This window comes from Mastacembelus armatus, unplaced genomic scaffold (assembly GCF_900324485.2).
Source record: "Mastacembelus armatus unplaced genomic scaffold, fMasArm1.2, whole genome shotgun sequence".
In the NCBI taxonomy this organism is placed as follows: domain Eukaryota; kingdom Metazoa; phylum Chordata; class Actinopteri; order Synbranchiformes; family Mastacembelidae; genus Mastacembelus; species Mastacembelus armatus.
This window is the reverse complement of record NW_022872920.1, coordinates 367,036-380,786: the sequence shown is the minus strand read 5'-3', so window position 1 is coordinate 380,786 and position 13,751 is coordinate 367,036. Positions and strand designations below refer to the sequence as shown.

The following is a 13,751-nucleotide window of genomic DNA, read 5'->3' as shown; positions in this document are numbered from 1 at the left end:
AAATTTGGCAAGAACATTGGGATAGAAGTGAAACAGGAAGATGTTTATACAGTATACAGACACAGGAAGTAAAAGGAAAAATTGGGGGCTGGAATCAACAGGAAGAAAGCATCATAACTGGATTAAGAATAGGACATACATGATTAAATGACACACTGCATAACATTGGGAAGCATCCAACAGGATTATGGAGGAATTGCAATAAGTCAGAAACAGTTAAACATGTGTTGTTAGAGTGCAGAGCCTTTGTCTATTAACAGCACTTAAGAAGATAAAACAGGATGATTTTTCATTAGAGGGTCTTCTTGGGAAGGTTAGTAGAACTTAGAAATATATCATAGATTTTTGAAGAGAAATAGGTTCAGACCGCTGTTCCACACTCCAGGCCAGTTGGTGGCGCTAATGCACCTTTAAGATGGATGGGCAATCGTCATTAAAAAGAAAGAAAGAAGAAGAAGAAGAAGAAGAAGAAGAAATAATAATAATTAGGACAACAAAGAAACGACTTCTGAGCAGGAACGTGGCAGTGTAAAACACAGAATCAGAACATGAATTTAATCGATCAGGACCACTATGAAACCGGACTAAAAGAGGGGGAAGATGACCCGGGATTCGTCGACCAGGACGGCTACATGTGGGGAACAAAGGAGGAGAAACAGCAGCCAGACTCTGTCTACTACAACCACAACAAAACCGAAATTAAAGAGGGGGATCAGGACCCGGAATTTATTGACCACGACCAGTGGAAGAGCAGAATAAAAGAGGAGAATCAAGATCAAGATTTAACCGACCCGGACCACAGAAGCAACGACCGCGCCAACAGGATCGAGGAGGTCCAGTCCTCTGTTCCCAGCGATCAACAGGTCAGTGTTCAGGACTTAATCGATAGAAAAGGCTTCATAAAGAGGCCAGAGTCAATGGTCCGCGTGTCCTCTGTTTTTTCTAATTTTGTTCAAGTCTGGAAGCGTCTAAAATCCAGTCTTTATGTTTATGTGTTTCCGGGTGTGTGTTTTCCTGGTTTCACCCAGTCCTGAATAAAACAGCTTAGAAGCAGGTCTGAGCCATTACCCAGCCAGTTTACTAAGGATGAGTGTTGATACTCTGATATGCTACTTATGCTACTCTGTTCTTTATGTGACCAGTACTTTATCAGTTTGACATTTCAAGTCCACCATTGGATCTTTATTCTTTGGAGTTTTCATAGGGAGATTCTAGTGTGTCCATTGAAATTGTGACATTAATGAATCAAGTGCCTTAAATCATTTGCCTCAGGGTGTTACGGGAAGCTTTCAAAATAAGTCATAATTTATTTGTGGTAAAGTTTTCATTTTGAATGTAGTGATTTGGTCAGTTTGCTCCCACTTGACAGTTTATTATAATTTTATTATTTCATATATGCAGGGGCGGTTCTAGGATTTCCTTCTTGGGGGGCCAGAAAGGGGCATAGACTATAGAAGGATGGCATATTGAATTAACATGTAAAACATTTTAAAATGCCCTATGACAGTCCTTGATTTTACAGTTTAACAATAACCAGTAGGGTAAAATATAAATAATAAGAGTAGTTAACACTTTATTTTACACTACACTTGACATATTTACGTATTTACCTCAAAGTGGTAAAGTGTTACCTAAGACGTTTTATTCCCACAAAATAACACCAAATTGAAAGTCTTCACACTATGGCATTGATTGTTTAATGTTTATTAACTGTAAAAATATCATCCATATATTTCAAAGTCAAAGTCTGCTTTATTGTCAGTTCTGCTACATGTAGAGCACATGCAGAGAATCAACATTTCATTACTCTGACCCTTGGTGCATACAGATAAACTCTAAACACTAAATAGTGCAATGTAAAAATTACAATAAGGGCGTGAAAATAAACTTAGATAAGATAAACAAGTACAAATATATATAAGGCACATATGTACTGGATGGTGGTGCAATTAAATGAGCTTATCAGTCTTGATAAAGTGACTGTGGTGCACAGAGAGCAGTCCGAATTCTGCATAATGTGACTGGTACAGCTGCTGAGGGCAGTGTGTTTATTGGGGAGGGGGGTTGGAGGATAGAGGTTAGAGGTCAGAGGTCAGAGGTCAAAGTTTGTACATGCAGGCTGCAGGGGGAAAGGAGGGCAGAGCTGGGAGAGTGTTCAATTTCCTGACATCCTGATGGATGAAGCTGTCCTTCAGTTTGCTGATCCTGGCCCAGAGACTCCTCAGCCTCCTCCCTGATGGCAACAGACTAAAGAAGCTGTGTGACAGGTGGGTGGGATCACCTGCAATGCTGATGGCTTTGCGGGTGAGAAAGGTGCTGTAGATGTCCTGGAGGGAGGGAGAGAGACACAGACGATCTTCAAGCAGCTTGAAACCTTGGTGTAATCATTGACTCAGACCTGAATTTTAACAACCACATAAAATCCATCACTATATCTTCTTATTACCACCTGAAAAACATTGCTAGAATAAAAGGTTTTCTGTCTAAACAAGGTGCAGAAAAACTTATTCACGCATTTATCTTCAATAGGTTAGAGTATTGTAATGGCTTGTTCACAGGTCTTAGCAAAAAGTCAATCAGGCAGCTGCAGCTAATCCAGAATGCTGCTGCCAGAGTCCTTACAAACACCAGGAAACTGGACCATATGACACCGGTTCCTAGATCATTACTTTATGGACAAAGGACAAAGTAAACACTTCGTCTCTGTATGGAACATACGAATTGCTTCTTCACCTGTGTAGTGTGCCATCATCCACACAGCATAGAAAAAGTGAGTAAATTCTGTGACGAACCTTGATGTTTTATGTCATTTCTCGGGGGCATGCACAGACCTATGAACAGTGCGCTCAGTGTGAGGCGGGATCATATTAGCTATAATGAGGTGAGACAGGAGAAAATGTACCGCTCCTTATGTTCAAATGGATTAAATAAAAACAGAGATTTGTTTTTGACTTGAATTGATTCATTTAAAAGAAAACATTTCAAAACATTCTTTCTATGCATATTTTTCTTACTTTTATGAGGCAAGTATTTGCTGAGATTCTGGTTGTTTTATTTACGTGCCTGTGAAGAGAGGTGACAGAGACGCCACAAAACACGCTGGCACATTCGTCAACCCCAGAGGGTTAAAAGAAGATTTGGGGAAAAAATATTTTCATGTTTTTGCAGTTTGAAGCATCAGCTGTTCATCACAGAGTAAGTAGCTGCAAGACATCACCTGGAGCTTGCTGAGGTTACTATGCGAGCAGGGCAATAAAGTCTGCTTTGGAGGCCATTTGGTCCTCAGAGTGGAATCGGTCAGAGTTCCAAGACTAAGTTAAGCTAACTAAGCTGCAGGCTGAGAGTGTCTTTGTCACCTAGCTGGTGATTTTAAAACTAAGGCCTTAATTAGCATTAAAATGTCTTAAATTCGCATTTCGAAGGTCTTAAAATGAAATCTAACTGACCCCATAAAAAAGATTTTATTTTCATCTTGAAATCAATTTGAAAGCCTTTCGCATATTTGTTACGCAGAACGAAATAGGCAGAACCAACTAAAATACGCATTTGAGGGGAGTTTATTTAACACATGCTTTCCGGCAGCTGCGTGAACTGCGGGAAAGTTTCATCATTAGTCTTTTGCCATGGGTAAATGTAAATTTAATGACAATTGGTTACCCTAATTTTGCGCCATGGTTAAGTCCAGTTAGTGGCAACGTGTTCGAGGTCCGGTGCAGGCTGTGCAAAAAAATTAAAAACTCGGAACAATGGGTGTGAAAGCTTTGGAGACCCACATGCGGTGTGAATAAGACAAAGCGGCTGCGGAAACCTATCGGAAAACACCTGGCATTTTATTTTTGTTTTACTCAGTAAATCAAATGGTGTGTAAACAGTTTATATCAATAAACAGTGTGTTATGGGAATTGGTTGTATTGTGGGATGTTTTATTTTATTTCTACAAAATTAGTCTTAAATTTCATTCAGATACCCTGTAAGAGACATTTTTTAATTTCAAACTTGCTCAGTTTTCTTGGTCTTGTGGTGGTTGACAGACCTGGGTCTGTGTGGCACTGAGTCGTAAAACTTGGTCTAACTTAAAAGTAATTGTTGCCAGACACTTCTGTGGTTTCTCAAAGCCAAATTTGGGTAAGGGAAAAAATTAGACTTAAGAGAAATTCTTTAATTTCAAATTTAAGCTAGTGTTTTAAATATGGTGCTGTACTTCAGAGAGTTGTGTCCTCTGTTTAGAAATTAAACTAAATAAAAAGTTAAAAATTAATACTAAGAAAAGCTATTGAGGTGGGGCAAGGACACGTTTTAAGAAAAATTATTTTAAAAAATGAGAAAATATGTGGATGAGACAAAACACAAAATTATAATTGAATGAAATAGACTCTGGATGTAATAGAACCCCAAGGAAACAAATCAGTTTTCATGATGTTCATGTTTCATAGTCATGTTGTAAATGTCGTTCATGGTTTTAGATTGTTCTATCATGTAATTTCATATCTTTTCTCCATTTTGCTTTTTTCTTCTTTTTTACAAATAGAAAAGAAGAACGGGAGTCAACAAGACCTTCACAACATTGGAGAGTTTAGAGATTAATCAACATGTTCACTCTGCAAAGAAAACGTACAACTGTGAGCAGTGTGGAAAAGGCTTCTCACAGTTAGGCCACCTGAAAACACATCAGCGTATTCACTCTGGAGAGAAGCCATACAGCTGTGACCAGTGTGGAAAAGCCTTCACCGTCTCAGAATCTCTCAAAAACCATCAGCGTATTCACTTTGGACAGAAGCCATACAGCTGTGACCAGTGTGGAAAAGCCTTCACAGAGTTAGGCAACCTGAAAAGACATCAGCGTATTCACTCTGGACAGAAGCCATACAGCTGTGACCAGTGCGGAAAAGCCTTCACAGATTTAGGCAATTTGAAAACACATCGGCGTATTCACTCTGGGCAGAAGCCGTTCTGGTGTGACCAGTGTGGAAAAGCCTTCGCAGAGTCAGGCTCCCTAAAAACACATCAGCGTATTCACTCTGGACAGAAGCCGTTCTGGTGTGACCAGTGTGGAAAAGCCTTCACAGTGTTAGGCAACCTGAAAAGACATCAGCGTATTCACTCTGGACAGAAGCCGTTCTGGTGTGACCAGTGTGGAAAAGCCTTCACAGAGTCAGGCTCCCTGAAAACACATCAGCGTATTCACTCTGGAGAGAAGCCCTACAGCTGTGACCAGTGTGGAAAAGCCTTCTCACGTTTAGGCCACCTGAAAAGACATCAGCGTATTCACTCTGGAGAGAAGCCCTTCAACTGTGACCAGTGTGGAAAAGCCTTCTCACATTTAGACCACCTGAAAAGACATCAGCGTATTCACTCTGGAGAGAAGCCCTTTAACTGTGACCAGTGTGGAAAAGCCTTCTCACATTTAAACCACCTGAAAAGACATCAGCGTATTCACTCTGGAGAGAAGCCCTACAACTGTGACCAGTGTGGAAAAGCCTTCTCACATTTAGACCACCTGAAAACACATCAGCGTATTCACTCTGGAGAGAAGCCGTACTGGTGTGAGCAATGTGGAAAAACTTTCAATAGGTCAAGTGCTCTAACAGCCCATCAGCACATTCACACCAAGAAGAAATGTTGAAACTGACCGCTGTGGTTGATGTCTAATTGTTGGTGGAAACTGTGGGAGATAGGTCTAAGACTGGCTTTTGTCTTTGTTTCTCTATTGCTATGAAATAGAGGCTGTGACGTAGGAGGTAGAGCAGGTCAGTCATGAACCAGTGTTGCTGATTCAATCCCTGGCTTCACTAGTCCACACATTTTAGTGTCTTTGGGCAAGAGAATCCAACCCAAGTTGCCCCTGGTGACAGTTCCATTGGTGTGTGAGCGGATGGGCGAATGGGCAAAGTGTAAAAGTGCTTTTAGTGCACTTGAGTGTAGAAAAGCTCTCTACAATGTAGTGAAATTAAATGTATATGTATTGAACATTAATGTGTTTATTATGTCTGGTTTATGAATTATGACTATCATAAACCATCTTCATAATTTTGGAGCACCAGATCTTTTGATGGCAGATCAACCAGTCATGGCTAATGAGTACTACAGGATATCAGTCTACAGTCAGAGTGAGAGTTCCCTGATTCAGTGACATATTTACTGTGTGAAATAACATAGATGATGCCAGTCACAGATGCCTTCTTAAGATTTATTCATCTATTTACATGGTAGATATATGCTATTTACATAGGGGAAAACAGAGGGAGAACTGGTCAGAGAAACTAGATGAATTAACAAATAAAACATTGTTATATGCAGTGGTGAAAAAGAAATCTTGAAATCAGTTCATGTTCTGTGTTTGAGTCTGAGGTCTAAACAGCAGTTTATGAGGAAATGTAAGTATCTATGGAGACCAACTGAGATCAGTGTGAGACAACCAGCACAGTCATCGGTTACTTGTCTGACCTCGGTCCAGGAAGTGCTCCATCCTTGCTGGTGATTGGTTCACAGTCCCCTGACTGTGATGGGGCAGTCTCACTGGTCTCTGTGAATCAAGAGACCAATCTTTTCTTTAAGTGTAAGTTTTTAAGAATATTTTTCAAATGGGAACAATAATTTCTTTTTCCACCCAGCAAAGTTCAAACACATGACAAACCTAGTAACTAACCAGTCAGTAGTTCAGCAACAACATAAATGAGAGTCAGTAAAACTACACACAGTTATATGGATTAACTACAAGCATGAGTGAGAGATAAACAATAGGACCGCTTCTGTATCACACTGTGATAAAGAATAATACTCCTTTGTCAGTCCTGGAATGTGAACACACTCCTGCCTTAGGTCCACTACACGTTTAAGACCATTTACCAATTTGTTTTTAACTTAGACTCATTATCACTAATGTTTGATAAATGCCTTTAATCTACTAATGAAAAGAAGTTTAGTTTATTTACTGTGTTATTACCTTTGAATGCTGTGACATGCAGACATTTAATGTGATATTTTATAAACTTTTATTCTTACTTTACAGTGTATAATTATTTACTATTATGAGTTTTATCTAGTATATTTCTCTGTATGTAGTAATTCTTGTTCTGATTTGAAGTATTAATTGATGATGTGGTTATTATGGATTAAGTCACTTGTTTAAACTGGTGGTGATGGGTCAGTTTATCTTAAATAGTTATTCAGGTCATGGATGATGTATTAGAAATTCACTGAAATGCTCAAAGGGGAAAAAATCCCACTCTGACATGATCTTCCTCACTTGATGTAGCTGGATGTCAGTCAGTGTGTGAATAAAACTCAGAAAGACATTTCTCTGGTGTGTGAGTTTCATTGATGACACTGATGATAAATATGCATCAACATTTTACATCAAGTCATGTGTTACCTATGGTTGATTTATGACAGGGTGTCACTTATTTGAATCAAATGTTTCTATTGCTACATCTACAGTGTGCTTTCATCAGTCATATTTGGCTCCTTAATTGGTCAGCTATAGGCAACAGCACAATGCTACTGTTTCATAAAATCATAGCAGCTGTAGTAGAGTTGGAAAAGTCTGACTCATTTGTGAAAGAAGTTCAGTATAATAGTTTTTTAAAGACCTGTACTGGGCTAAGTTTTGACATACCACAGCAGCACCAGCACTTTGCACGAGCACTTAAAGAGAAAACTTGTCCTCTCCTCATCCAGCTCCATGGTCTGTTTAACAACAGATACATAGACAAGTATTGCCACAGAGGCAGACTTCAATGACTGCTCATTTTCACATGACAAATAAAGCCACAGAGATCTTGAAGCATACGTGTTCTGTAGCTCCTGCTGCTTTCTGGCTGCAGAGCTCACAGTTTGTGGTTGATCATAATGCTTTTATTAATTTTAATATTAATACATCTTTAATTATTATGTTTTTACTGATTGTATGTTCAGGGCTGTGTTTCCGGTCTTTGTGTTTATCTTGGTTTATCTTTTTTAAACATATTAATGTCTAAAGTCTGATAACACTGTAATCAGCACAAAATTGGCTACAATAATATGTGAGCAGCAGGTTTATACATGATTGTGTTTTTGAGAAAAAAGTGTTTATGCATGGTTAGTGAAAAACTACAATTTTTTACTCACTGAAATAAGACCATAAAACACAAACAGAACATTGGTTCACAAGACTTTGGACACCTGCATGTTGTAGGCTGAAGTGTTTACTTCAGAGTGCTGTGAATGTCATCTTGTTCACACATTCACAGTAAACAATACATTGATAGTCATGTGATTTACCTGAGAAGACAAAAGACGCACTGAACGACCAGACAAAGATGCGCATAATGAGCCTTTCAGTCAATGTAGCTGAGAGTTTGACGTTTTATGTCATTTCTCAGGGGCATGCATATATTTACCTGGTTCATCTGAGATTATTTACATGTGAACAGTGGACAGTGTACAAGGCGGGACTGCATTACCTGTAATGAGGTGAGACAGGAAAAAACGGACTTCTCCTTACGTTCATACGGATTAAATCAAAAGTGATGATTTGTTTTTGACTTGAATTGTTTCACTCAAAAGAAAACATTTCAAACTTTCTAGCCATATAATTCTTATTTTTATGAGCCAAGTATTCGCTGAGATTCTGGTTGTTTTATTTACGCGTCTGTGAAGAGAAATGGCAGAGACAGAAAAGTCCGAGAGCGCACCCTGTCGGCTTTCTTTATTTAAAAAAAGCACAACGTTTTGTTGTTATTATGATGGTATACCACTAAAACTAGACCCTTTACAGATTTGAATGATATACTTCTTTTATCTGTACGATCAGAATTGACGGAGTAATTTAAGTTTGTTTAAGTTTATTTCCTGTCCATCTAAGTTATAAGTTTGTCTGAGTTGTTGCAAATTAACAATCCACTGGCGAACATTAGCAAGGGGGTCTCCCAGTCCTTTTACTGCATCCTCTAATTCTTTGCAGGACCAGGGTCTCCTTACCAGGAGGAGGGGTCTATTATCTCGCCCCACTCCATAATGAGGATTTGGCACCTCAATAGCTGGAAAAATACTAGTGTGATCTTCCAGTGGTGGCCAGGGGGGTGGGTCAGGACGGGGCCACATCCATGACCCATCACCCTGGGGGTTTTTAAATGGGTTCGTCTCAGACATAGCTGCTGCCAATTGTTGAACCTCATTAACCAGGGGACTGTACGGATTTCCTGTTCTAGTGTCACTGGGGCTAGGTAGGACTGATCCCACTATCCCCCTGGGGGGGGCTGGGGGAGCCGGGGCTACAGCTGACCCCGCTGCTCCCGCCCCGGCCGCAGCCGCTGCTGCGGCTTGTGCAAGCAGACGTCTCAGCTGGATCCTCTTGGAGAGCTGCTATGAGGGACTTTTTATCACCTTTCTCCTTATCTTTTTCTCTTTTGCCTGCATTCCACAAAGCCGTCTCCTTTCTGCCTGTTCCTGCCATTTAACAGCTTCTATAATTTGTAATTTAAATTTATCAGTTCTCTTAGGTCCTGCTATAGCCATTTCTGCTTTCAATTGAGTTACCAATTTATCGCATGCGCAGGTTTCCAGTTTCCCAGAAAACTCATACTTTTTCTTCCATTCACCCAAATATCTTGCCGATCTGGGGGAATAGGTATTCATAAATTTAGGGTCCCCCGTTAATTGGGGTTTACTGTTTCCCTTTCCCATAGTTGCAACTTGGCACAAGCAAACGATCAGTCACAACAGCATGTGGATCGTCCACTGTATCAGGCTTCTACAGGTACTAATTACCTAGGGATACAGCCGTCCACCACACTCAACTTTTCAATTTTTACTTGTGCCCAACAAATAACACACAGTTTCAGTGGGAAGTGACACCGTTCTACTCGGTTGGCAATTGCCTGTCCAACGTTCCCTTTTCATCAACAAACAAACAAATAAACATTCACATTCACTCCACAGTACTGTTTAATATGCCCTCCTGGTGTCCCTGACACTGGATATACCTCACCATGTCCCTGACATGTGAATTTATTTTGCCATGGTCTTTTATCCCTCTGTCCCTGACAGATATCAAGTGGTCTTGTCTAACAGTGTTTCACCGTCCGTGCATTCGAATCAATTTGATTCTAATCCCGCTCTGCAACGGTATTTAATTTAGACTCACACGTTATTTTTTTCTGACGTCCATTCACACAGTTTCACCCGCGGATTTTTACCTGATTTGACGCGAAGGTTGCCTTCAAGGTTTCCGTCAGACAGTAGGGCTGAGAGGATCTTTCCAGACGGGGACCTGCCAACCTCCCAACGAATTCACGTGGGTGGATTTTCTCCAACCGTCTAACGGCTGACTGTGCACAGACTCACGGCGTCCTCGTCCTCCTCTTCATCCAAACTGTCGTATTGGAAACTGGGCGGAAACACCAATAAATATGTCAGGTTTACGCTACACTGACTTGGTTCTTTTCCCTGAAGGCAATGAAACACACGACAACTTTGTACCGAGTATATGCCTGCAAGTGAAAAAGGCCTCAGTTGCAGACGGAGAGAAGAGACTTTCTTCTCTCCCCCATGCGACCTTGACTCTCCTTCGCCTCCTTTCACTGAGCAGTCCTTTATTTTTATAGTGAGGAACAAACAAGGCACATGATGCGTGGGTGCAGTTAGAAGTTTCAGCTCATCATTTACACAGGTCAAAAGGTTATGTGGTTTATCTGGTAAGATAGACAGCTGTTTAAACATCTTACACAAACATGGTATTGTCTTCAAATCATGTTACACAATGGCAACAATTTTACTTTTGACCTCATGACCCCAACATGGAGCATATGTTTTACTTTGTTAAAGGCTTTTCTTAGATACAAGTTTTAAAAAGATTGAGCCTGGATAGTCTGGAGAAGTGAAGGTATAGGAATAGAAAGACTTCCTGTATAGATTCTCCTCCCTACATGCTCATGTTTGTAAACTCCTTTTCAGAGCTGCACTTCTTTAACACGCTGGTCTTAAGTCTCAACTTGTGACTCTTTTCTATCTGGATGAGGATATTTGTTGTAGAGCAGCATGTTGTGAAAACATCACAGGTTTGATGGAGAATGTGAGAATTGATTTCACTGCCTGGGATTCAAACCCACTGATTTTTCAAGCATAGCAGGAAATGTCCCACTGTAACTGCCAAACATTAACGTACAAAAAATTTGTACAGTGATGTCCTTGAAAGCCACTGGCCTGCTTGTTGTCCAACTGTCCCTGCCCTACCCCTACTCACTGCTGATCACCTGATTCAGACCATCAAGTTAGTCAGAATTCAGTGTCCTTGATTGCTCTAGCATCCTGACAGTTCCTGTACCAGAACGTGTGAAGTTTGAATTCACATAACACTGCTTTGGAAAATATAGCAGCTAGAGGGACTAAAGTGCAGTAACTTGGCTATTTAGAAAAGGCTGGGTTTGTTCAGGATGTCTGCCATCAAAGGAATCACAGAAGAGCCAGGTGTTCAACTATTACATAGATCCAGAAACTGACACCAAACCACACATCAAGTATCATCAGATCTTGTTTGCTCCATCCAATGTCTGTAGATACGCAGGACACCAAACCAAAACCACATTCCTTCAAGCCTGAGTTGAACCAGCAACCTAAGGATAACTGATACTCTAACTTGCAGTCCTCCACTCAACCAACTAAGCTACTGAAAGAAGCACACAATGGTCTGGTGTTGAACTTTTCGACACAGTTACTTACAATACATATGACCACATTATTTCAGATGAACATTAACAAGACCTGTGTGAGGTTTCAGGTCTCAGTTGAGGTGTGGGTTCAAATCCACCACTGCCATTATGCTGTCCTAGTTCTTCCAGCATTAGTGTGAGCTCTAAGACAATGACACCAACTTGTGAAAACTCAATGGAAACAGTTGTGTGAAGCTCTAAAGCATAAAATCCAAAAAGTGATCTCAGCATGCTGGACACATAACCATTAGGTTGATAGGTCCATCTTCTGCTGGAAAGTGTAAGATACTTGGTCAGTACAGCTGCACTAGTCTATGTTGATGTAAGTAAGTAAGTAAGTAAGTTTTCTGTATGATGGGCTTCATGTACAACAAATGTAATTATTAGAATAGAATTGTTCCTACATCTTGTTCAGTCATTCCTGGTGCCTGTGTCAGACTGATCTGCATGTAGGTTTTTCTGAATGTAACAGTTCGTATATATAAATATAAACCTAAATATAAATACAAACACTGTGAAACAGGATTTGTGAGATTTTATATGAAAGACAGCAGGCCCCTATGTTACTGCTATGTTGATACTTGTTGGTGTTTCTTGGTTAGTGTGTAAGAAGTTCTGGGTTCAAATCCCAGATGAGCCCTTTCTTGTTGGAACAGTAGCAAATGTTGTAAGGACCTTGGAATCTTTGTATCTTTTCTTGTGGTGCCCTCCACATCTTGTCTCTGTTAAAAAAGCAGGACATAAAATAAATTAAGTTTTTAAGCCGATCAGCCAATGGTAGAACAGTCAATGGCATGGGGGAAAACATCACCATTGCAATTGAAAGTCCAGTTGCTATGACTCAACCTTTAATTTCATTATTTATGTACTGTGCCCAAACCCTTGTCCCATTTGGTATGCTCCTACTTTGAATTATTGACCTGTTTTTAGACTGGTTGGTTCAAAGCACAGAAAGCTGAAATGCTAATGAGGCTACACCCAAACTTGCCCCATGTCTGAAAGAATGTTAATGATTCTATACAGTCCTCATTAACTCATGATTACAGTGAATCCAACAGCTCACTGGAAGTGTTAAGTGTCCACAATTTTAAAAAAAAACAACTTGTAGGATTTACTTGATAAAATCCTCGTAACAATTTGCAGTAACACTTTTTAAGTAAATTTTAGTGCTGTAATATCAAGTACAACTCACTTGCCAGTATCAAGTAAAATGTACTTTGTGAAATGTACACTATTTGTGAAGATACTTAGTAAATATTACTTTGATGTATTTAAGTTATACATTATATATATTTAAGTCATTTAAGCGAAGTCAATTAAATGTTTACATAAATAAGAACATTGCTCAATATCAAAATATTAAGTAACTCTTACTTTTCTTCTTCTCCTTTGGGCTGCTCCCTTCAGGGGTTGCCACAGCAAATCATCTGCCTCCATTTATCCCTATCCAAGTATTATACCATAACAAAGTCAAAACAGTTATTTATTTGTCAGTAAATATTGCAAAGATGTGTTTGTGTTACTATTACCTTGCTCTCAAAGACAAATCTACTGCATCCAAGAGAGATCTCAAATGGAATTTTTCAAATATTCAATTAAAAAAAAAAATTTAAATCCTCTGAAACAGTGGAATTACAACATTCAAACCGGGACTAGACTAGTGCACTGGACTAGTGCATTTTAAGTATGCCATTAAAACCTTAATGCAATAAAACATTTTGATTGATATATAAAGGTGTTAACAGTTTTAGATACAGAATAACCTTTTCTTTACCCTTATCTGTAACAAACCTCAATGACAGAAAGACCAGGTGCCTTAGTTGACACAAAAACTATTTCACACAGACAACTTCCCACAGATAATTAGCCAGGGCGAAGGTGAACTCAAAGGAAAGGAGCTAATTTCCCACAAGGGTGCAAGCATGACATCACTAAAGCCCCACACTACGATTTTTATCAAGTGCCTTATATACTACTGGGGCCAAGTGTGTAAAATGAGAGGGATACTGCTAGTCACACTGGCACACAACACTTTATCATTGGACTTCAGTTATATTTGCATCT

General features: G+C 39.7%; 1 pseudogene; it reads left to right on the top strand.

Annotated features, from left to right (window-relative positions):
* Positions 1-463: 463 nt before the first annotated feature.
* The window catches only part of LOC113140106 (zinc finger protein 665-like), a 257,690-nt pseudogene continuing 244,402 nt past the window's right edge, over positions 464-13,751 (top strand).